This window comes from Panthera uncia, chromosome B1 (genome assembly GCF_023721935.1).
Source record: "Panthera uncia isolate 11264 chromosome B1, Puncia_PCG_1.0, whole genome shotgun sequence".
NCBI lineage: Eukaryota > Metazoa > Chordata > Mammalia > Carnivora > Felidae > Panthera > Panthera uncia.
The window spans coordinates 30,591,479-30,614,445 of NC_064811.1; the positions used below are offsets into that span (position 1 = coordinate 30,591,479).

Consider the following 22,967-nt stretch of genomic DNA (forward strand, 5'->3'; position numbering starts at 1 on the left):
AATGGAAATTACGCACTCGTGTGTTATGTGCACACATACGTAGCATTCCTGTCTTAATTGGGGCTGCTATAACAAATCACCACGGACAGGGTGGCTTAAACAACAAACATTTCTTTCTCGTGGTTCTAGAGGCTGGAAATGCAAGATCAAGATCCCAGCTTGGTCAGGTTCTTGGTGAGGGTCCCCTTCTGGGTTATGTGCTCACATGGCCGTTCTTTGGTTCCTGCACAAGACAGAGTGAGAGAGTGATCAATCTCCCATCTCTTCCTTTTACAAGGACACTCATTCTTTTTCTTTTTTTTTTTTAACTATTGATTTATTTGAATTTTTTTTCTTTGAATAGAAAGAGAGACAATGCAGGCGAGGGGCAGAGAGAGAGGGAGACAGAGGATCAGAAGTGGGCTCTGCGCTGACAGCAGAGAGCCCGAAGTAGGACTCAGACTGATGAACCCACGAGACCATGAGCTAAGCTGAAGTCAGACGGTGCCCTACAAGGGCACTCATTCTGCCATGCAGCTTCGCACTCCTGACTTTATCTAACCCTAATCACCTCCCAGAGACCCCCACCTCCAGATACCGTCATAGTGAGGATTAGGACTTGAACATGTGAACGTGGGACACAAATATTCAGCCCATAGCACTTCCCTCACAGCCGAATTTGCACTGACATTTCAAAAAAGAGGAAGTGGCAGAAAGAGTAAAGATGAGGGACAAAGTGGGTTCTGTCTTGAAAATACTTCACCTGCATTGGATTATGTCCATCATGAGGCCATTTGAGAACAGGAAATGCATTCTTAATGTATCAGTTATCTATTGCTGCACAGTAAGGTATCCCCAAAGTAGTGGTTTAAAACAACAGAAAACATCATCTTCAATGGTTTCAGTGGGTCAGGAATTAGAGAGTGGCCCCAGTGGGCATTTTTGGCTCAGGGTATATCATAAGGTTGCAGTCAGTTGTCAGCCATGGTTTTAGTCACTAAGGATTGACTGTTACACTTCCAAGATGGTACAAGTCCTCCTCAAGGGGCCTCTTTACTGCTTGTGTCCTCACAGCATAGCATCTGGCTTCCCTCAGAGTGAACAACAGGAGAGAACATCACAGAAGCCGTAAGGCCTTTCCTAACCTAGCCTTGACTTAATCATGTACCATCATTCCCGCCATATTCCTTTCATCCCACAGGACAGCCCCAGATCAGTGTGGGAAGGGAACTACGCAGGGACGCAGACCAGGAGACAGAGGCCACTGTGGGCCAGTGGGCAGGCTGACCACCCCACCTAATAACCGTTCTGCTGTAGTTTCTCACCTTTTACTGCTTAGTGAAGAAAGGACTTGTTTAAGATGTGAAGGTTAACTAGATACCCTCTTCCCATGTGTATCTAAGGCAGATGACTGAGGTGATGTTGACAGAGGCCAAAGCAGTAGTCACTCTTGGAGAGTCCAAGAAGTGTGAAGGAGCAGAATTTGGTGCCAAGAGGGTAAAGAAGGACGCTTGGTCCCAGAAAAGAGAAGAGAAGGTAGAGGCCCAAGGACTCCAGCCTCTCTGCTGATTCAAGACATCCAGATTTAAGATGGAATAGTTACAGGTGCCAAACTAACAGTTCCAACATTTGTTCAGTCCAAAGGCACTAAAATTGGACAATAGAAAGAGGTTATTCATTTCAATTCTGCAAACATTTGTATGTTTCCTCTAGGACAGGAAAAGAATAGCGATGGGACAGTAACACAGAGGAGGGAAGCTACCAACGAGTAGCTAACTCGGCTGGGTACACAATTGCTTTGAGTTTTTATGGGAACCCAGTGAGGTCACTGCTGTTGTTTTCATTTAGTGGGAGTAAAATTGAACCTAGAAGATTTATGGTCAGCCACATAACCTGTTAGTAGGGGCCAAAATTGCACTTAACTTTAAAATAGGCCTTCCCAGCCTCTAAAAATCAAACTGAATTAGTTCGAGTATAGGTAAGGGCAGCCACAGGAAAGCTTAAGGTGGGTGAGAACTAGCCTCTCTCCAACATCTCCCCTCCCAAGATACAATGAGAGCAAGTCTCAGACCAAATTCCCCACACATGTATTTTTTTAATGTTTATTTATTTTTTTATTTATAAATAAATAATATTTTAGATTATTTGTTCTTTCTTTATTTATTTTTATTAGGGAGAGAGAGAGAGCACAAGCAGGGAAGGGGCAAAGAGAGAGGGAGAGAGAACAGGGGAGGGGCAGAGAAAGCAGGGAGAGAGAGAATCCCAAGCAGGCTCTGCACACTGACAGCACAGATCCTGATGCAGGGCTTGAACTCATGAACCATGAGGTTATAACCTGAGCCAAAATCAAAGAGTCCAAAGCTTAACCAACTGAGCCACGCAGGTGCCTCCCCAACACGCATGTATTTTTAAGCCACATTTACTAGCAAGCAGCCGCAAAGTAATACGTGTATCTGTTTTGTAAACTTGAAATGCTGGTTGTCTAACTTTTTAGGTTATTGTCCCACCACCCTGCAGAAAAGATCCTTGATGACCTGACAGTATTCCAGACATAGTATTCGGTTACTATCCTAGTCAGCACCAGGCAGCAGAAATTAGGGAATCCAATGGTGTGGGTCACAGGACCGGGAATCTGGCTTCAGACAACACGCCCAAGGGTGCAGAGTGCAGGCTTCTCTAGAGTCAGGCTCCCTGTTCATAAGGGGCCAGGGAAGCCCACCTGCAAACCTCAAGTCACCCAGCTGGTGTCTGTTTTTAACATTTCATTCCCTGATCGATAAGCCACAAATTTCACAAATGAAAACCCATTTATGCCATTCACTCACTCATATCTTAATCGGGGGGCAGCTGGAGTTGCATTTGGGGTGGTCTTCCCGATTAGATACTAGTTGATCACCCCTGAAGTGTAAAATTTTTACTACCGCTAGGGTTTAATAAACGAAACATTTACATCATACTGTTTAGGGTGAAGTAAGCTATAGACATCAAAGCAAAAAGACCTGTAAATTCTCAGCCCAGAGAGTGGACACAGGCAGAGCTACGTTGAGGACCGACACATACTATCCCGTTGGAATCCAGTACCGAATTCGATGTACAGTTACCTTCACATTGCTTCATGTGAAGCTTCTTAATCAGATTATAAAATTCTTGGAAAGAGTGGGTCATACACATACTTTTTTTATTTTTCCACAATGGCTATCACAGTGCTAGACACATACAGGTACATAGAGGTGTAGAATGTATACTTTTCCATTGTTAAAATCTATGGCAATATCTTACAAATGTTTGGGCCTGAGGATTCTGTATTTGCTTTGAAATTCTAAAGTGCCTCAATGGACCAAAAACCCGGAGACATCAAAACACCACCTGGCTCACTTGAAATGATCCAGTGCAATTTAGGACTGCAACGAATAATGGAAATGTTATACATTTTGTGTGGTTTTCTTTTTTTTTTTTTTTTTTAATGTTTATTTATTTTTGAGAGACAGAGAGAGAGAGAGACAGAGACAGAGCCACAGAGAGAGGGAGACACAGAATCCAAAGCTGGCTCCAGGCTCTGAGCTGTCAGCACAGAGCCTGATGTGGGGCTCGAACTCACGAACTGTGAGACCATGACCTAAGTTGAAATCGGATGCTTAACTGACTGTGCCACCCAGGCGCCCCACTTTTTGTGTGGTTTTCTTTTCATGTCAATTCGCAGCCTTGGTTCCAAGATATATTAAGCTTCATCAGGCGATAAGCATAACGTATGAATCCTAATATCTAAATGTACGTGGCAATACCTGGCTTCGCTTCAGAATTTTTTTTAGTTGAGTTTGTCCATTTCCACCAAATGTAATCCTGTCGATCATCAGCTCCGGGGAGACAGAAGTTAGTACTTGATTTGTTTTTATTCCAGGTGTTGCTCGAATGCTAATAGTTGAAAAGCACTGTACTATTTGACCCGGAAGAGCTTTGACTAAAGGGATTTCCACGTTTTCACTCCTGTCCCCAGGGAGGAAAGGTATCCAGGTCCTTCTGTTTAACAGGTAATCACTGCACCTGGCAGCAGTTAGTGCTGAGTGTTTGGTTTTGTTAGGCAATAGCCCTCAGCCCCACGGCCAGCCCGCAGCCACACCCCAGCCAGCAGGGCCCAGGGCTGGGTTTTCTGTTTGGTTTTTAACCATTGCACAACTGTGTAAAGTCCTAAGAACCTGCTAGGATTTTAGCCGTGGGATGTGAGCTTTTGGGGCGCCTCTGGCACAAAGAAAGGAGAACGGGCAGAACAGCCGCACTGTAGGTCTGATGAGGTCAAAAGCCTGGTGAGAAAATGCTTCAGGAAGAAAACGGTTTTTTGCAATGGCTCAGAGAGAGGAGGAAGCCCTTACAGATTCACTGAAGCGGTCTCCTAGGCAGGAAAGCTGCCGATGAGTTTAGGAAAGGAAGAGTTTGAGATTGAATTAGAAAGACTGATCCCGTAAATGTACTTTGCATTCCTTCCAAATTCACATAAAAGGACACAGGAGTATGTATGCAGTATTTAAAAATGCTGCCGTTGAAGGAACTATTCTCGTGAACAGTTTTAGCCCTGGTGTATATTATATAAACTCCACCAGAAGGGAAAACCTTCCTCCTTGGTTCCAGCTTCAGTTTGCACATATAAATACACACACACACACACACACACACACGCACACACACACTCATTTTAATATTATTAATTTCAAAAATTCAGTGTAGGTAATTTTGAATTTTCAAAAATTCAGTGTAGGTAATCTGGTTCAGTGCTCATGGTTTGAGATTTTAATTCTGACATATTTGGTTTATCACATTTTGAAACTTTTTCCATTTAGGATCTTTTCTACCCAGGAACCTAGCTTGAGTTTTTATGAAACAAGATGACATAGCAGCTCAGATTGAAATCACTGAGTTTGAGTAATGCTGAATTTAACAGGATGTTATCTAAAAACCTTATACCTTCAAGTGTTTCTAGACTAAATTCTGTGATTTCCCCAGAAACACATTATCAGATAGTCTTCAATAATGTGCCACATAAGTATATTTATTACAGATGTAGGTACTTTACATTACAGCCACTCTTTTTTAATATGTCTTGCTTTGAGACTCACGTATTCCTTCCTTTGTATGTTCTCCCCAACCATATGATTGTGTATTACTGATGCTATAAATATCTTCTATCTTTTTTTTTAACTTTTTTTAATCTTTATTTATTTTTAGAGAGAGACAGTGTGAGCAGGGGAGGAACAGAGAAAGAGAGGGAGACACAGAATCTGAAGCAGGCTTCAGGCTCTGAGCTGTCAGCACAGAGCCTGATGTGGGGGTCGAACCCACAAACTGTGAGATCATGACCTGAGCCGAAGTCTGACGCTTGAACGACTGAGCCACCCAGGTGCCCCTAAATATCTTCTGTCTTAAGGCGAGACTGACTCCTGGTTGTTCCCTTATGATCTCTGTGTGCAAAACGCTTAGTGTTTGCTGAAATTGCCTGTGGCTTGTCAATTAATCCTAGGTGTCCCTGAAATCTGAATAAAGAATAGGGTTTATAAATCTACATAAAATAACAGGACAAGTGAGATTTTAGAATCTCTGACTTCCTTGAGATTTGATCTAGTTAATAACCATCGCGACAGGGCCGTCCTTTTATTCTTGGAAGAAAATACTGTCTTCTAGAGAGGGAAAAATGGAACCAATTCAACCTGCTTATCCAACCACGTAGAAGACAGGAGTAAGGATAAATGGTCTAGAGCACCACATTTTTCAGAGTATCAAAAACTCTTTAAAAGATTTTATCCTTTATCTAAACAGGATGCTCCCAAAACTGCTGCTGTCTGTGCTGATTTCACAGGAGGCAAATGAGTCTCCCTAACTTCTAGCCCATGATTCTGACGTAAAATATTGACTGCCAGAAGTTACCCCTTGGGTCCTTGCTAAAAGTCTCTGGTTACAAATTTGCCCTCACTTCCCCCCCCCCCCCCCATATTTCTGGAGAAGAGATGGAAATGGTGATCCTGGGAAGCCAGGTGACAATCTTCCACAGACTCAAGAAATCTGAGCATGACTGGACTTGTTCTCAAACTCGCTTTTCACTCAATCATATTTGGAAATTGCTTCTCTATGGGAAAGGAAGCAGCTTGCCTGACGGACTCATGTGTGTCCAGAAAAGAAAGGTTTGTTACGGAGATTCTGCCCCCATCTTAATGATCAACACGTAGTTATTACACATCTGCTGTAGTTGAGGCATTACTCAGGAGCCTTGCACGCAGTTAGCTCTATTCCTTAAGACAACCCTAGTAACAAGTGTTGTTCCCATTCCACAGGTGAGGAAAATGCGTACTGCCTCAAAGTCATGTCACTTTCCTGAAGTCGTTTTCTCCCTCCCAAAATGTTAATATTCTACTGAGAACTTAAGGCCAGACATCCACCTCTTGAGACTGATTAACTCACAGCAGGGGAAGTTGGGTCTTAGGGTGACTGTTAATTGGAGGTTATTGGTGTGTGGCTGAGAGAAAACGGCCTATGAAAAGCATTTGCCCTTCGGGCTCAGGACCCTGAAACCTTGTGCTGGAGCCAGCCGGGACTGGCTGTAGAATTTTGGAATTTCAAAACTCTTGTGAGATGATATTCAAAATTAAATTGTATTAAAGTATAATTATATTGAAAACAAAAAAAAAAACTTCTATTGAAAACAAAATTAACAAATACTCAAAGCTCATCAGTTGCGAATTATTTTTCTGTTTTCTGTGCTGTTGAGGATATTTACATCTATTGTGTCTGTGTGGTAGAAATACCGTAAAATGGTTTACAGCTGTACGTCTCTTCCCAACTTTGAGTTGGGTGACTTAACCTCTGTCTCGAAATCAGACACAGGAGCATTTACACCATAGAATTAGCAAATACTGTAAGTCAGAGCTCAACTTAAGGTTTTGTTGCTCAACTACACTTAAGAATATGATAAAGGGGGCGCCTGGGTGGCTCAGTCTGTTGAGCGGCCGACTTCGGCTCAGGTCATGATCTCGCGGTCTGTGAGTTCGAGCCCCACGTCGGGCTCTGTGCTGACAGCTTGGAGCCTGGAGCCTGTTTCGGATTCTGTGTCTCCCTCTCTCTAACCCTCTCCCACTCATGCTCTGTCTCTCTCTGTCTCAAAAATAAATAAACGTTAAAAAAAAATTAAAAAAAAAGAATATGATAAAGAGGGGCACCTGGGTGGCTTAGTCAGTTAAGCATCCAACTCTTGGTTTCAGCTCATGTTATGATCTCCCTGTTCTTGAGTTCCAGCCCCGCACTGGACTTCACATGGACAGTGCAGAGCCCACTTGGGATTCTCTGTCTCTCCTTGCTCTCTGCCCCTTCCCCACTCATGTGCGCACGTGCACGCACAATCTCTCTCAAAATAAATAAAATTTATTTTAAAAAATATGATAAAATGTTAACTCAATATGCAACATGGAACTTTGCTGCGTCTGTAATTGTTACATGGGAATAGCACAAAAAAACCCTGAAGAAATTTTTTCTTCCGGTGTTCAAAAGACTATTATTCTCTGATTCAGAAAAGAATTTGCTTGTGTCATTAACAGACATGAAATTCCAACACATGTGTTCATTGTTTCACTTTCGTCTACCTTGCTAAACAATGCTATCAACTAACATTCATGTCAGGACTATACTCGTTGTAACCGCGAGTAAATTACTGATGGAAGAGTCTGGCAAAACCTTGTGAAAGCATTCTGTGAAAACCAGTTGCCTACGTGGAATTTATAATAAAAAGAATGTATTTTATTATTATATACAAACAGTGTTCCACACAGCCTTTATTTATGATAGACATGTTTTTCTATAGAACCAGTTGTTAAATACTTGCCAGAATAACACTGCTTGCAGGGCATAACTGGTCTGCCCCCTCCACCTGCCAGAACCACAGGGCAAGATTCAGGCCTTTCCCCTCCTGCCCCGAACACGGACACCATTTTAGAACATAATTGAAATAGTTACACAGCTTTTTATCCTGTTGTTAAAAAAGAGAAGCTAACAAGCATGCCGACTGCTCCTGGTATTGAATTTTCTGCATTAGTCTCCCAGCGAAAGGGAACACTGTCGAGAAATCTCTAAATACCCAAAACTAGGTTACAGATAAGTGTCTCCTGAAATGTCATGCATTGTTGCTGAGTGTACATGTACCTTTTTTTGCTAATGAAGATTATAGGACTCATTTCCAGCGGACTCTGGCTTATGCAATAGGATATTTACCCCCTGAAGACAATAAGCTAATATACATTACGTGTTAGTATATCAAACTAAGGAAACATTAAGGATGGAAAAAAAATAATTTAAGCCAGTCTCACATTTACAGAGTCGAGTGAATTAAAAGCAGGTTAAGAGCTTATCAGTTTCTCATTTTGTTTTACTTCTACCCTCTACCACCCTCTAGAAATGCGCTAGAAATCTGTGGATTGTCACGAATATTTTTATTTCTCAGTTACTTAAACCAACTTTAATTGGTTTTGGACTGTTTCTACAAAGTGTGTTTCTGCATAACATCTCACACGATACAAGGTGGGGCTGCCCTGTTGATTTTAGCTTCCGAAGAAGCAAGTTTTCTTTGACCGAACTTTATTTTCTTTGAGCAAACTTTAATATGCGAAATTTAGAGAACTACCGTCCTTTTCACCTTACTATTATGAACATCTAATATTTACTAATGAAAAAAAGATGAAGTAAAGTAGGTAGGAAGGAAGGAAAAACAACAACTAGGGCCCTTCCAATATCTTGTGGAAATTGCTTAGATAGGATGAGGAATGCTTAAGTAGAGGGATAAAAATGGCTGCAATATAAATTTGACTTAGGTTTGAATGATCATCTTAATGGAGACAGAACAAGTCTGCAGAGTTCTTTGGTTCTCTTAGAAAAGTAGGTGGATTGCCAAGTAAGGGTGGGAAATACTTACAGTGCACATTTTCCTGGTGATTATTAGAATTGTTTTTCTGGTTTTATGATTAAGACTATGTCAGGTTCTTTGTTTTCTTAGGATGTACATTTTACCTAATTCATCACAAATAATGCTGAAAGGAAACCCTGACAAAGTGTTTGTCTCTTTGGATTTTGTCGGTTGGTGGAAAGCAGTGTTGATTGATGTTTGCTTGTTTGTTGGTTGGTTGGTTGGTTTTTGGTGACATTTAAGGAAGCAAGATGAAATAAGTCCATAGAGAAGTAACAGTCTTTTTTCTTTATTGGAAATCACTGCTCCAAGAAACATACAATTTAAATCCTAAATCATTGGCTGCAGTCCACACGGAATAGATAGAGAATCCTTTTCCTGCCACACTGGCGATTTGACATCATCAAGAATTTAAGTCCCAGGAACTCAGGTTCAGGAATATTCTGGGCATCCATTCTAGTATGGCCACAGTTGGGGCCTTGACCGGAGTCAGGTGTCTTCTTAACCTTGAAACCCTTCTTTGAACTCTACTTTTTTTAAACCGATGACACTGCCCTGAATGTAATAGTATGAGGCCAGATTTTTAGGGTCATTTGACAAATATTTATTGAATACCTGCTACTTTATGGCATTTACATTCTAGCATAGAACAGCATAAAAGCAGGTAAAAATCCGTTCCTTTATTCATCAAAAAAAGTTTGAATGCCTTTTGTATTTCAGGCACTCTTCCACATACCAAAGGCTCAACTGTGAAAAATTCAGACTTTTGTATGAGATGTGCAGAGCCTGCAGTGAGAGCTAAACCAGCCTAGAGGAATCCAGCACTCTTTCCTTTCTAGAAGAGGCCGAGATGGAGTGAGAAGTCACAGTCAGCCATGTAATATAAATACAAATGTCTATAAATATAAATATCTCTTTCCAGGGAAGACTGTTCATATGCAGTCTCAGTTAAAATTCCCACAGTGTAGGGGCACCTGGGTGGCTCAGTCGGTTAAGTGTCTGACTTTGGCTCAGGCCGTGATCTCATGGTTCATGGGTTCGAGCCCCGTGTCCGGCTCTGTGCTGACAGCTCAGAGCCTGGAGCTTGCTTTGGATTCTGTGTCTCCCCTTCTCTCTGCCCCTCCCATGCTCATGCTCTGTCTCTCTGTCTCTCAATAAGAAATAAACACTAAAAAAAAATTTTTTTTTAATTCCCACAGTGTAGGGGCACCTCTGTGGCTCAGTCTGTTAAGTGTCCAACTCTTAATTTCAGCTGAGGTCATGATCTCATGTTTCCTGGGTTCCAGCCCTGCTTCAGGCTCTGCTTGGAATTCTGTCTTTTCCTCTCTTTCTCTGCCCCTCACCCACTCACACTGACTGTCTCTTTCAAAAAAAATTAATAAACTTAAAAAAAAAAAACTCCCACAGCATAAACGCATGAGCTGTGTTTGAAATAATTGAGGATTTCTTCTCATTAACCTGACAACCTCCACCCGCCGTTGTTTCGGGGATTTTTGCAGATGGGGCCGGGAGCCATAGTGATGCCAAGAGCAGGACAGGGAAGAACAGGAAGTGGAGAAAGGGTAGGAAATGGATTTCAGTGGCCCTTTGCCCTTCCCTCAGGCTCTTCCCTTAAATACCCTCTGCTTGTTTTCCTCTTCTTTCAGGTCTGCCCCAACTAAGGGGTGTTTGGTCAAAAGATCAGTAAGTCACTTTATTTTGATTCCACATTTACCGTGAACTTAAAAAAAATCACTATTTTAGGACATATGCCCTGAGAGATAGGAAAGGGGCATCATCATCATCATCATCACCACCACTTTATGGGTGAGGAAATTGGTTTCCTCTCCATGAGCAACTTTGCCGAGTCCACAGTTAACTGTGGCAGTACCATGACTAGAACCACGTATCTGGGGACCCAGAATCCCAGTAGAGTGTGGCCCCTTCAGGGTCTGTCAGAGCTCAAGTCCTGGCTCTACTGCTTGCTTGTCAGCCAGTATAAGGCAAGTTCCTTAATGTATGTAATTTTTGCCTTTCCCCCTGTTAAATGGGCTTAAAAATAGTACTACCTCCCAGGGTTGTTAAAAGGGTAAAATGAGACAATGGACATAAAGTGCTTGACACACAGTAAGCACTCAATAAATATGTATTATTATTATTCTATCATGATTACTAGCCGCTAAATCAGATTCTGTGATTACAAAACTGAGTAAGACACAGCGTCAGACAGACAGACATCTTAACTGACCACATGGCCATGAGATAGACTTACAGTGACCAGTTGGCACGGTGCACTGATGTGCCAACTCCATTTGGAGTTGGGGACCAAGGGTCCAACAGTCCTCACAGAGCAGATCACGATGAGACTTTGACCTCAGAGATAGAATTTTGCTCACCTTGAAAGGTTGAGCCCAACTCAACAGATGCGCTTATATTAGTTATCCATTGGCTGCGTAATCATCCCCAAATTAGCACCTTAAAACAAGAAACATTTGTTTCTTGTTTCTGTGGGTCAGGAACCCAGGCACCGCTTAACGGGGCATCTCTGGCTGAAGGTCTGTCATGAGGTTGCAGGCAAGCCGTCAGCCAGGCCCGTGGTCATCTCCAGGCTGGACAAGACCAGGAGAATCTGTTTCCACGCTCACTCAGGTGCCTGTTGGCAGGCCTCCAAAGATCCACTTCCAAGTTTGCTCACATGGTTGCCGGCACCCTTTGGTTCCTCCTCACAGACTTTGTTCATCTTGGAGAGCTGGAGTCAGCATTTTTTCTATAGAGGGCCAGATAGTAAATATGTTAGCCTTCGCGGGTCGTTCGACGTCCATCGCAAGTATCGGCCCTACTGTGTGGCACAAAAGCAGCCATAGACAAGTCATGAATGAATGGGTAGAGCTGTATTCCAATAAAATTTGATTTACCAACAAAAGTGGCCTAAACCCTGTTCTGGATCTCTACAAGGACAGCAGCATGATTTAGCAAAAATTATACTGATGGCCACTTAGCTTCTCAGGACCTCAGTTCCTAATCTGTTAATACAACTGGGTTAGATTAATATTTTTTCTTGGGGACTTCCCAACTCACAAATGCTGTGATTTTAACTTTAATTTTTATTCATAGCCATTTAATAGTCATTCGGTTGTTCTCTCTGTCTGTCTCTGTCTCTCTGCTAAAATCAGTAGCTTAACCAGAGTGTCAAAATCCTTTACAAATCTCGCTTTAGAATGGAAGAAATTTAAAGGACAACTTCACTGACATGTTCAAGTTCCTCCTATTACCGCAGGTAGTCGCTGTGACTCATGGTATGGCAGGCCAGCTTTGGAGCAGAGAGTGATAGGCTCTGGGCTGCACAGCTCTTGCCTCCCTACATGAGAAAGAAAAGCCCAGAAGCTGGAGGTCCAGTAGCATCATTGCTACTGGTGATTGATTGTTTACCTGTGCCCATTTGAAGTCTGTAATCCAGGGGCACCCGGGTGGTTTAGTCGGTTAAGTGTCCGACTTTGACTCAGGTCCCGATCTCACAGTTTGTGGGTTCGACCCTCGCGTCAGGCTCTGTGCGGACAGCTCAGAGCCTGGAGCCTGCTTTGGATCCTGTGTCTCCTTCTCTCTTTGCCCCTTCCCTGCTCACGTTGTCTCTCTCTCTCAAAAATAAACATTAAAAAAAAATAAAAATAAAGTGTATAATCCATAAGATATCAGTTATTAAGGTTCTTAAGATACAGATACTTAAGGAATCACAAATAGTGAAATCTCTACAAGAGGTGAGAGTTGACCCCCAACCCAAGAATTTCTCTTAAGGTAATTCTTCAGAAATCTGTCCCTGATGTTTACTTTTGCATTATACTTAATGGTTAACTTACAACCTGGTTTTTCTGGAAGTATAGTATAGGATCATCATCTCTCAGGCAATGAAAGGGACCCGGTTACTTAATTTTTGTTGTTTTTGAGGCTTTCAGTATATTAAAGTAGTAAAATAATAACACAGCAAGATTATAAATATTAATATTTTAAATGCTTACATGTACAAATGTGTGATCTTGCACACAATCATAAAGGTGATAGAATTTTCCTATTCTCAAGATTAAGTATTAATTCATAGGGAACTACAAGTGAATTGTTACAGCAAAATAAGACTGAAGTTCAAAGCTGTGTGATGAACATTCTTTCAAGCCTGTGAATATAGTTCTGGGTGTGTCCTTGGAGATACTTGTCAAGAGTCTACACTTGAGGCCCTTTGTGAATGGGAAGGCCAAGTTCGTTGACCTCCTGTATCCCATATTCCCTGCCTACCCCCACAATAACAGGCTTGGTTGCATACATCCTGTCATGTTAAAGACTCCATGGTGTTAATGAAAAAAGCTTAAACTCTGAACCCTTGCCTACCATTTACAGTTATGAAACTTACGTGAATTAGTTAAGCTTGCTATTCATGAAATGGAGGTAGGAGTACGTACTACACAGTGTTGCTGGGAAGAAAATGGGGGTAGTGAGTATATAGTATCAAACACATAATGGATGCTCCAGTGTCAGCGCCCCCCCCCCCTTTCTTTCTCTTTCTTTCTCTCTTTCTCATGCATCAGATCCAGAGTCCCAAGTTGAGTTTTGAAAATGTGTTGAGGGTAATGCCTGCCAGAGCCCAGTGAAGAGTCTTGTGGCTCCCACGGCCCTGAGCTCCTGTTCGCACATGTACCGACAGTGCTACAGCTGCAGGGACTTGGCCCCGGGGCTCTGCCCCCCTCATCCTCTCCTGTTCCCCTCACCTGCCCTTGGTAGAGGAACACATGTGAGGCAGTTTGCACATCTGACACAAATCTCTTATGCCACGTAGGTGAGCAAACTGAGACAGAATGAGACTTTATAAATAGAAAACATAATCTTCAAAGGGCACTGGAGCACCTACCCACGGATACATCCGTGGGATGACTGTGCCCCATTCTGGGGCCCCTGCTGCCAAGAGAGCCATACCTTGCTGCCTCCACCGGAAAGAGCTTGTGCCGCAGAGAAAGAGAGAAAAGATGAACTCAGTAGGAGTTACAATCCGGGTCTGATTCTCGGGAATCTGTTGTATGCAGTGTCTCTAATTATTGGGGAAAGGAGAATTTCTGCCTGGGACAGGTCATTGCTAGGCTGATTTTTCTTGCTCTTTTCCTGCACTTCTGAATCGGAACAGTCGTGATGCTGATGCCTCTCAGAGCCAGCATTTCCTGGTTTGTGATGAAGAGGCTGTCCTCTAACTGCTGGGTCCTATAGGTCCTCTTTACTTCGTGTCAGAAGAAAATTTTAAAAAGGAGTGGCAAGGAAAATCAAAATCCTTTCACCCAGTATAATTATGTCATGTTTATAGTCAGCACTGTAGACTTTGAACTTGGAAACTGCAAGGAGGGTGACTTTTACCAAAAATGGAAAGTTCTAGAAATATGAAGCGTTGGCGAGGAATGGTTAATTATCTGGCTGAGGTTCACTTTTGGAATAATTTGCACCATTTGTAACAATCATTGTGGACCTTATGTATTGTCACGGGAAAGGCTAGAAACAAAATGTTCAGTGAGAGAAAGCATGGCGTGAACTTATTTATATTACGTACTGTGTAAAATCTCTGTATAGATGGACATAAACCACAACAAATCTGGGGAAAATATGAACACATAGCACATGGGTAGGTTGCTATGATCATTGCTGACATTTTTTTTGCACTCTTTTCCCAAACTTTGTGTGCTGATACATATGTGTGCATGTGTGTGTAGCATTATATCTAGTTTTATATATGTACGTTATATGAATATGTATACATACAAATATTTGTACATATCATTTTTTAATGAAAAATTTCTTTAAGCATTTGGAAAAGATTGGGGATATTTGTGAACAAAACAGATGCAAAAGCAAACAAAAAAAGTTTGAATGCTTAAATACAGGACTTAGAATTTGTACTGAGGACTAAACTTTAAAATCCATCAATACACGAACTAGCTAATGATACATTCTATACTGCAGATGATTGTGCTTTACTGACGTAACTCAGATCTTTCTTTTTTTTCTGTAGAGATTCTAGATATAAATCATGGTTTTGGTGTGGGGTTTTATTTTTGTGGGTTTGTTTTGGTGGGGTTTTTTGTTGTTGTTTTTTGGGTTTGGGTTTCAATGATATTCCTCTTTGATCACGGCTTCACACAAGGAAAAGATACTTCCTTGTGCGAAGTCCTGGTTAACTTCTCATAAGCTCAGACCACAAAGGGCCCCTGTGTGAGGATGCAGGAATTCCTCTGGAATACAGGGAAGGCCCCCAGCTGAATCGTATCCAAGGAAGATGTTGCAAAGCTTGCAAAGCTTGTTGGAAGAAAGGAGCCCAGCTGGGGATCTTTTCTCTCTATTCAGATATTGGCCCTGCCTGGGGGTGGGGGTGGGGGAAACCCATAAAAGAGAACCCGAAAAAAAACAAGCCTGAATGCACTTACAAATTACAAGGAAAAGTTACTTCTTGCACCCGGGTGTTGATGCCAACTCGGGCTTATCATATTTCGAATTTAACTCCACTTGGAAACTTTGTTTTTCTTCTCATGGAAGTTGAAGAAGGTAACAGAGATGGAGACTGTCCACCAGTCTAACTTAGGGTTAGTGTAAACCCTAAGCAAACACCTGTGGAGAAGTGAAGGGCTGGCTCAGGTCACCCAGGCCACCTCTGCTCACTACCACTGGCCTGGGCCCACCCATGAGACCCACACACTGCCCCCAGCTGTCATCATGAACTGAGTGTTTCATCCCATGGGGCCCTGGTGTGGCATTCCCCATGGAACTCTGGCCCGTCCCCGTGGGTCTGTGTCCCACCATGCTGTCTCTCCACCACCCACAAACCTTCCTGCCAGCCGCCTTCCTCCCGTCCTTCCACTTCTCTTAGACCCTGGGAGGATTTATAGGACATACAGTACTTGCCGGTGGGTCTGGCATGTCCTGGGCTTTCGGCAAATCTCATTGCCCTTCCTGTTCCTTCCCTTTGCCCCGCTTTGAACACAAATCCCCCAGGGTGCCTGGGTGGCCCAGTGGGTTAAGCCATTAAGCATCTGACTGGATTTTGGCTCAGGTCATGATCTCACAGTTCATGAGTTCAAGCCCTGCATCTCTGCGCTGACAGCATGAAGTCTGCTTAGGATTCTCTCTCATCCTCTCTCTCTTCCCCTCCCCTGCTCTCTCTTTCTCTCTCAAAAAAAAAATAAATAAATAAACTAAAAAAAAAAAAAAAATTCCCATGCTGTTGTAGGTACTTCATTTCCTGGTCAATGATAGATCCTTTAACAAAAGCCAGGAAACCGGGTCGTGATGAGAAGTGAGGAGGGCCAGCCCTCTCCTTCACATGGGGCCCTTCCTGACCAGCGTGCTTACTGCCTGTTGGGGATGAAGGACAGCGAGATGAATGACAGCCGCCATTTTTGTGTTTCTGCCACCTGCTTAGCCTGATCCGTGCTTTACCTGTGCCCCTCACATCTAAACACCACATAAAGGCCCAGAGAGGTTGAGAGATTTGCTCGAGGCCACAGAGCTAACGAGTAGTGGCACCAAAATTCAAACTCAGGAGTTTCGGAGTTCTGCAGAGCTCTTTCTTCCCTCCTCCCACTGTGCAAAAGTGCTTTCCCAACGACTCACAGAGTCTGGTCACCAGTAGCATTTGCTCCCCCAACATCTGTGCGTGGTCAAACAGTATCAGGAGATGCAAGAAATACCCCTTCCTCGCTCCCCAAGTGGCTCCAGATGAAAACAAAACCTGTAACAGAGTAAAAATTCCTTTCCATGGACAGATAACTTAGCTGGTTAAATATCAAGCTCTTCAAAGCTCTATTTACTAATAGACCCATGGAATGTGATCCCTTCAGGGGTTTAATGTACTTGAAAAGCACTGTAAGAATCACCATTTAAGAACCTCCAGACCAGCACCATCCAATAGAACTTTCTGCCACGAGGAACATGTTTTAGGTCTTACGTTGCCCAGTATGGTAGCCACTAGCCACAGGTGGCCAGTGGTTACCATGTGGACAGCACAACTCTAGAAAATTCTGAAAGGCTCATTGCTGGTGCCCACATTTTCATAATACTTTGCTTATAAGCTCTATTATATCACTGGATCATAATTATTTGTTTACGTTTTGCCTACCTCACTAGGTTATAAGCTTTACGTCTTACTCATTCTGCTGTGATCATCTACTGGCACATGGCCTGGCCCACAGTACGAGATGTTGAATAATTAATGTAGGTTAAGAAAATGGATGTGACTCAGCTCTTTCAAAAGCATCTTTGTTACTGCTTGCTCTCGTCTGGTGTACCCTTTCTCGAGATTTTGCTCTTTACGACTAGATCGGTTCCCACATCTTCATACGTGGGAGCCCTGACTGCTCACTTGTGAGCACATTTTTTCTTTCCTCCAAGGAAAACACTTTTTTTTTTTTTTGAAAAAGCACTTTTTTTTTAGCTGATTATTTTGGTTATTTGTTTCTCTCAATGAATGTTTCTAGCACCATGTCTTGATATTCTCTCAGTTTTAGACGTTATTCCGCTATGGAAGATGATTCGGCTTCTACCCTCTGCCCTACCGCACACCAGAAATGTTCCCAGTCCCTGCTGCGCACCCCCTCCAGTCTTAGTTTGGTGAATACTAAGTATCTGTTACAACTCTGTAAATGTTCTTCCCAGCCAGTCCAGGTGGAAAAGTATAATTCCATTTTCTCTGGGGTAACAAGTGGCTCATTTTTTCATGTGTTAAATATTCTGCATACTTATCCTGATTCAACCCCAAATTCTTTTCTTTTTTTTAATGTTTATTTTTGAGAGAGAAAGAAAGAAAGAAAGAAAGAATGAATGAATGCAAGCAAGGTGGGGAGAGAGAGAGAGAGGGAGAGGATCCAAAGCAGGCTCCATGATCGGCAGCAGAGAGCCCAATGCTGGACTTGAACTCATGAACTGCAAGATCATGACTCAAAGTCAGGTACTTAACAACTGAGCCACCCAGGTGTCCCACCCCAAGTTCTTTTCTTATCGTATATATCTTTCTCTTTGGGATCCTTCAGGGATTCTATCAATTTCCTCTCTTAAAACTGCCCAGAGCCTTCTTGCCTTGTCCAGTCCAAATGAGCCGTCCCTGTGACTGTGTCCACTGCTGGCATTCTGGGATCTTGGCCACTCTCATCCTGGGGGACACTTTGTCCCTCTCCTGTGTTTAATGTCCTGTTTTCTGTATCCCTTGCTTCCCCCTCTTGGTTTACTCCTTCATTTGTTTGTGACATTTTCCAATAGCTTCCTTTCCGGGAGGGGAAGGTTGTGTGAATGGTAAGTTTTTTGAGAACTGTCATATCTGAAAAGATCTTTATCTACCTTCTCACTTAACTGGTCATTTGCCCTGGCTTAGAATGAGGGTTGTGTGTGCGCACGCGCACGTGTGTGTATGTGTGTGTGTGTTTGAGGAGTCTACAACCGTTCTGATCCCCAACTCTTTGGATACGACCTGATTTTCTCTTTCTAGAAGCTTATAGCATCCCAGTTCTGAAATACCACAATGCTGTGTCTTGGCATTGAGTCTGTTTTTATTTATTGTGGTGGGCACTTGGTGACTGCTTTCATTTAGAAACTCATGTCCTTCAGTTACGTGAAATTTTCTCAAATAATTTTGTCGATGAATTCCTCCCTTCCTTTTATTCTCTCTTTTTCAAGTTTCTGTTGCTTGGACGTTGGATCTTCTGGACTGATCCTCTAGATTTATTTTATCTCTTCCATTTGATTTTCTGTATCTTTTTTTTTTCCTACTTCTATAAGATTTCCTCTTTTTCTTCTAGACTCTTAATTGAAATTCTGTGAAATATTAATTTTTGTTGTCTTGATTTCGTTTCCAAGAGCTTTTCGTTGTTTTTGTTGTTCTCTGATTTTTTTTTTTTTTAAAGATCCCCTGTTCTTTTTGGATACAGGTGACATGGTGAGGATATTATTGTCAATCGTTTTGTTTTAGCTTTAGTTTTCTTCTCCCTACTTTTTGTTTTAAGTGCTTTTTGGTTGGTCGGTTGGTTGGTTTCGATCTCTGTCTTTCGTATTAGAGACTTCCTTAGATGTCTGGAGGACAACTTGAGGGTGACTGCCAGCATTCCCAGAGCCAAGGAAGGGAGCAGGCTGAGGCTCTCAGCACTCCACGTGCACACGTTCACTTAATCCCCAGTTTTGGATTCAGAACCCCTGCCCTCTGCTGTGTGTTCTCTACTATATTCCTAGTCCAGAGACCCTGTTTTACCCTTTCCAGACACTAAACTTACATTCTTTAGGTGAGATAAAGAGCAGAAACCACTCCAAAAGCTGGGAGTGCAGAAAGGGATTTAGGAACCTGCTTTTTTTTTTTTTTTTTTTTTTGTAATTGTTTTTTAATGTTTGCTTATTTTTGAGAGAGACAGAGACAGAGCACGAGCGTGAGAAGGGCAGAGAGAGAGGGAGACACAGAATCTGAAGCAGGCTCCAGGCTCCTAACTTGTCAGCACAGAGCCTGACGTAGGGCTCGAACCCATGAACTGCGAGATCATGACCTGAGGAGAAGTCAGACACTTAACTGAATGAGTCACCCGGTGCCCCCTAACTGCTTTTTTTTTTTTTTTTTGATGCTTATTTATTTTTGAGACAGAGAAAGAGCATGAACGAGGGAGGGTCAGAGAGAGGGAGACACAGAATCTGAAGCAGGCTCCAGGCTCTGAGCTGTCAGCACAGAACCCGATGCAGGGCTCAAACTCACGGAGTGTGAGATCATGACCTGAGCCAAAGTCAGACGCTCAACCGACTGAGCTACCCAGGCGCCCCCCTAACTGCTTCTTAAACAGCTTCCAAATCATGCTGATTCTAGCCCTCCCTTCTTTTTCCCTTCTGTCCTAAAGCCTTTAAGGATTCTGCTAAATTGGGCTGATTCTTGGCTTCCCACCCTACTAACTTGCTAGTTAACTTCACATCCATGGGCTTTCTGTTTTTATGGACCTTTGCTCTCTCTGTGAGCTATGCATGCCTCTTCCTTTGTAATGGGAATTGGCTGGCTGCATTTGTTCTGTCTGCCACCTTTCCCTTAACCATCTCCCCACCCATCACTCCAACTCAGAAGGCTAAATGCTGAACACAGGCACTCTCAAATACTGCACTCAAATACAGGTTCTCCTTCCACCTGTTCTGTGTATGGAACCACCATTCTTTCCATCTGCCAGCCTCCAAGAATGAGAATAATTTCAGTAACTCCTTTTGCCATGCAAATCCTTTCTTTCATGGAGATCTGGCTTTTTATTTTTCATAAAACTCAGTACATATTTGTGGAAGTCCTACTTTGTATTCCTTGTTGAAGAAACAAAGATAATGAGATGTGACCATTGGACTCAAGAAATTTCCAGTGAGTGGGAGGGAGAAAAACAGAAACTGACTGATTGGTGATGATGATGATGGTGATGGTCATGGTGATGGTGACAATGACAGTGGATGAAAAATCATAGCTAATGTTAAGATTATGGTTTGTACCAACCCCTGTGCTCAATACTCTACTGTTTTCTTTCACTTAACCCTAACTGCTCTCTGAAAAAGGTACTATATAATTGTTATTTTACTCACAGTGAAATGGGTAGTGAGGCAACACACCTTTCCCAAGACACTATATGTAGTAAGTGTATACACCAAACCGCTAAGAGAAACCAGGGACAGTAGAAATCAATGCCTAACTCAAAAACCAAAGAAAGCTTGAAAAGCTAGTTTTCCACATTTGCTCTTTCCTTTGGATTTCTCTTTGATACCACCACATACCAGGCTCATCCCATCTCCTCACTTAATTCAAAGGATCAACTCTTAGCAAGTCTCTGCACAGAACTCTTGCGGTGTTCCTTGTTTGTTGCCAGCAAGGGAGGCTTTTTGATGTATTGCTGCCATTCTGCCACTTGCTGCTCGGGAACCTACCCGCATCACCAATCAGGTCACATTAGGTCTTCTGTGCCTACTTTCAGAGGCCCCGGTAACCTCAGAGATGCCATTTTCATCTCCAAATCCATAGCATGGGCCTCCCCACTGTCTTTTGCACGAGTCCCATATTCTCTCCTACCCCTGCCCTGTCTAATTTCTGCCACCTCCCATGTCTGCATTTCTCCATCAAGCCTTTCCTGGCAGCTCGACCACACTGGGATTTCTTCTTCCCCCAAACTCTCATAATACTTAGGCCTGATTGGTTTTACCAGCCACTGGGTCCTCACCACGGACAACCCAAGGTAATGTCAATGCTATCTTGCCCAACAAATAAATTAGCCAATAAGCACCAACAAAGCCAATAAACAACAACAAAATATTTTCTTTGGAAAGAATTTGTTTCAAAAAGTCATTCTGGGAAAAAAAAATAGAATTCATTTGAAGGGTCTTATTTCTGGTTATTGTTTTTGTTTTGATACATGATCTTTATGTAGTGCGTAGAAGTAAAATTCTTAAGTCCATCTCTGGATATTGTTAGTTTTCATCTTAGAAGGTTCTTGGGTTAGGGGTGCCTGGCTGCCTCAGTCAGTAGAACATGGGACTCTTGGCCTCTGGGTTGTAAGTTTGAGCCCCACATTGGGTGTAAAAATTACTTAAAAATAAAATCTTTAGTTACAAACAGAGAGGGAGGGAGGGAGCCAAACCATAAGAGACTCTTAAATACAGAGAACAAATGAGGGTTGATGGCGGTGGGGGGGGGGGGGGGGGGGGGGGGGGGGGGGGGGGGAGTGAAAATGGGTGATGGTGAAAATGGGTGATGGGCATTGAGGAGGGCGCTTGTTGGGATGAGCATTAGGTGTTGTATGTAAGCGATGAATCATGGGAATCTACCCCCAAAACCAAGAGCACACTGTATACACTGTATGTTAGCCAACTTGAAAATAAATTATATTAAATAAATAAATATAGCAAATAAATTAATTAATTAAATGAAGATTCTTGGGTAAATGGACCGTGTCTTATATAATATTCATCTAATTGTGTTCCAGGTAGACACTTATTTAACATAGGATATATTTAGTAAATATACACATAATATATTCCTGAGATAACAAATTATGGTATTAAAATGCCACATTTCAGTGAATATTTGATGTCACAGATTATAACATGTACTGTTATATACCACAAAAATAGAAAATAATGCCTCAAATTTAACCATGATGTGCCAGTGAATGTAAGTTGCATTTCAGTTTCAGAAGCGTTAAAAAGTGAATGAATACATGTGCATCTTAGATCTGGTTAAATATGTACACTGTTGTTTTATAATATGATACATTGGTATTAAGCATCTTAAAGTTCCCAGTGATACTTATAACTCATATTTTCAGAAGTCATGCCGTGTACCTCTATATGCAAGTCACCGTGTCAGAAGACACAACATGTGCGTGAACAATGGTGAAGCCGTGACCCCTCCCTACTAAACGTTTACAGGCCAGTGGAGGGAACGTTATATAAACCAATCACTGTAATAATGAAGGCAAAAAGTGATTGGAGCCGTCCAAGAAGATAAGATTCCACAGAAATGAAAATAGTGGAGTAATTACTTAGGTTTAAAAAAAAAAAATCTCATGGAGGAGGTGGTGTGCAATGAGGTTTGAAGGATCAGTAGAATTTTGCAAGCCAGCTGGGAGAAATAATATGTGCAAAGGCATAGAAACAGGAAAAATGTAAGCCTGTTTAGAAAAGAGTGGAAAATCCAGATTGGCTGGGAGTAGGGGTGGCTAGAGAAGCTTCAGAACTAATCTAGCAGAGCCACTCGTGCCATATTGTGGAAGGTCCCGAATGCTGAGCTGAGGACGTTAAAGGACATTGGCTGGCAATGCAGAACCACTTAAGGCTTCTTAACAAGGGCATGGCTTGTTGAGAGCTCCTTCTCATTCTGTGGATCTCAGTTTAAATGCTCCCTCTTCAAGGTCCATTCTTTACTCTTAAGTAGGGTCTTAACTGTAACTCCAAACTGCCATATCCATCTGGTTTCCTTCAATGCACTTGGCACATGGCAAGTCTACCAACCGCATGGCAGATTCCAAGTTCCTTAAACACTGAGAAATCCAGAATACTCACTCTTTTGCAGCTA

General features: G+C 42.4%; 1 long non-coding RNA gene across 3 annotated transcripts in view; it reads left to right on the forward strand.

The window, feature by feature from the left end:
• Nucleotides 1–22,967, forward strand: part of LOC125922701 (uncharacterized) — an 85,176-nt gene that overhangs the window by 46,231 nt on the left and 15,978 nt on the right. The window contains exon 1 of one of the 3 annotated variants that reach the window (XR_007457750.1): nucleotides 3,488–4,007. The exons of the other annotated variants lie outside the window; for them this stretch is intronic. This is a non-coding gene — a long non-coding RNA (uncharacterized LOC125922701). Of the gene's footprint in view, nucleotides 1–3,487; nucleotides 4,008–22,967 lie in introns of those variants that run through there. 3 annotated transcript variants of the gene reach the window in all.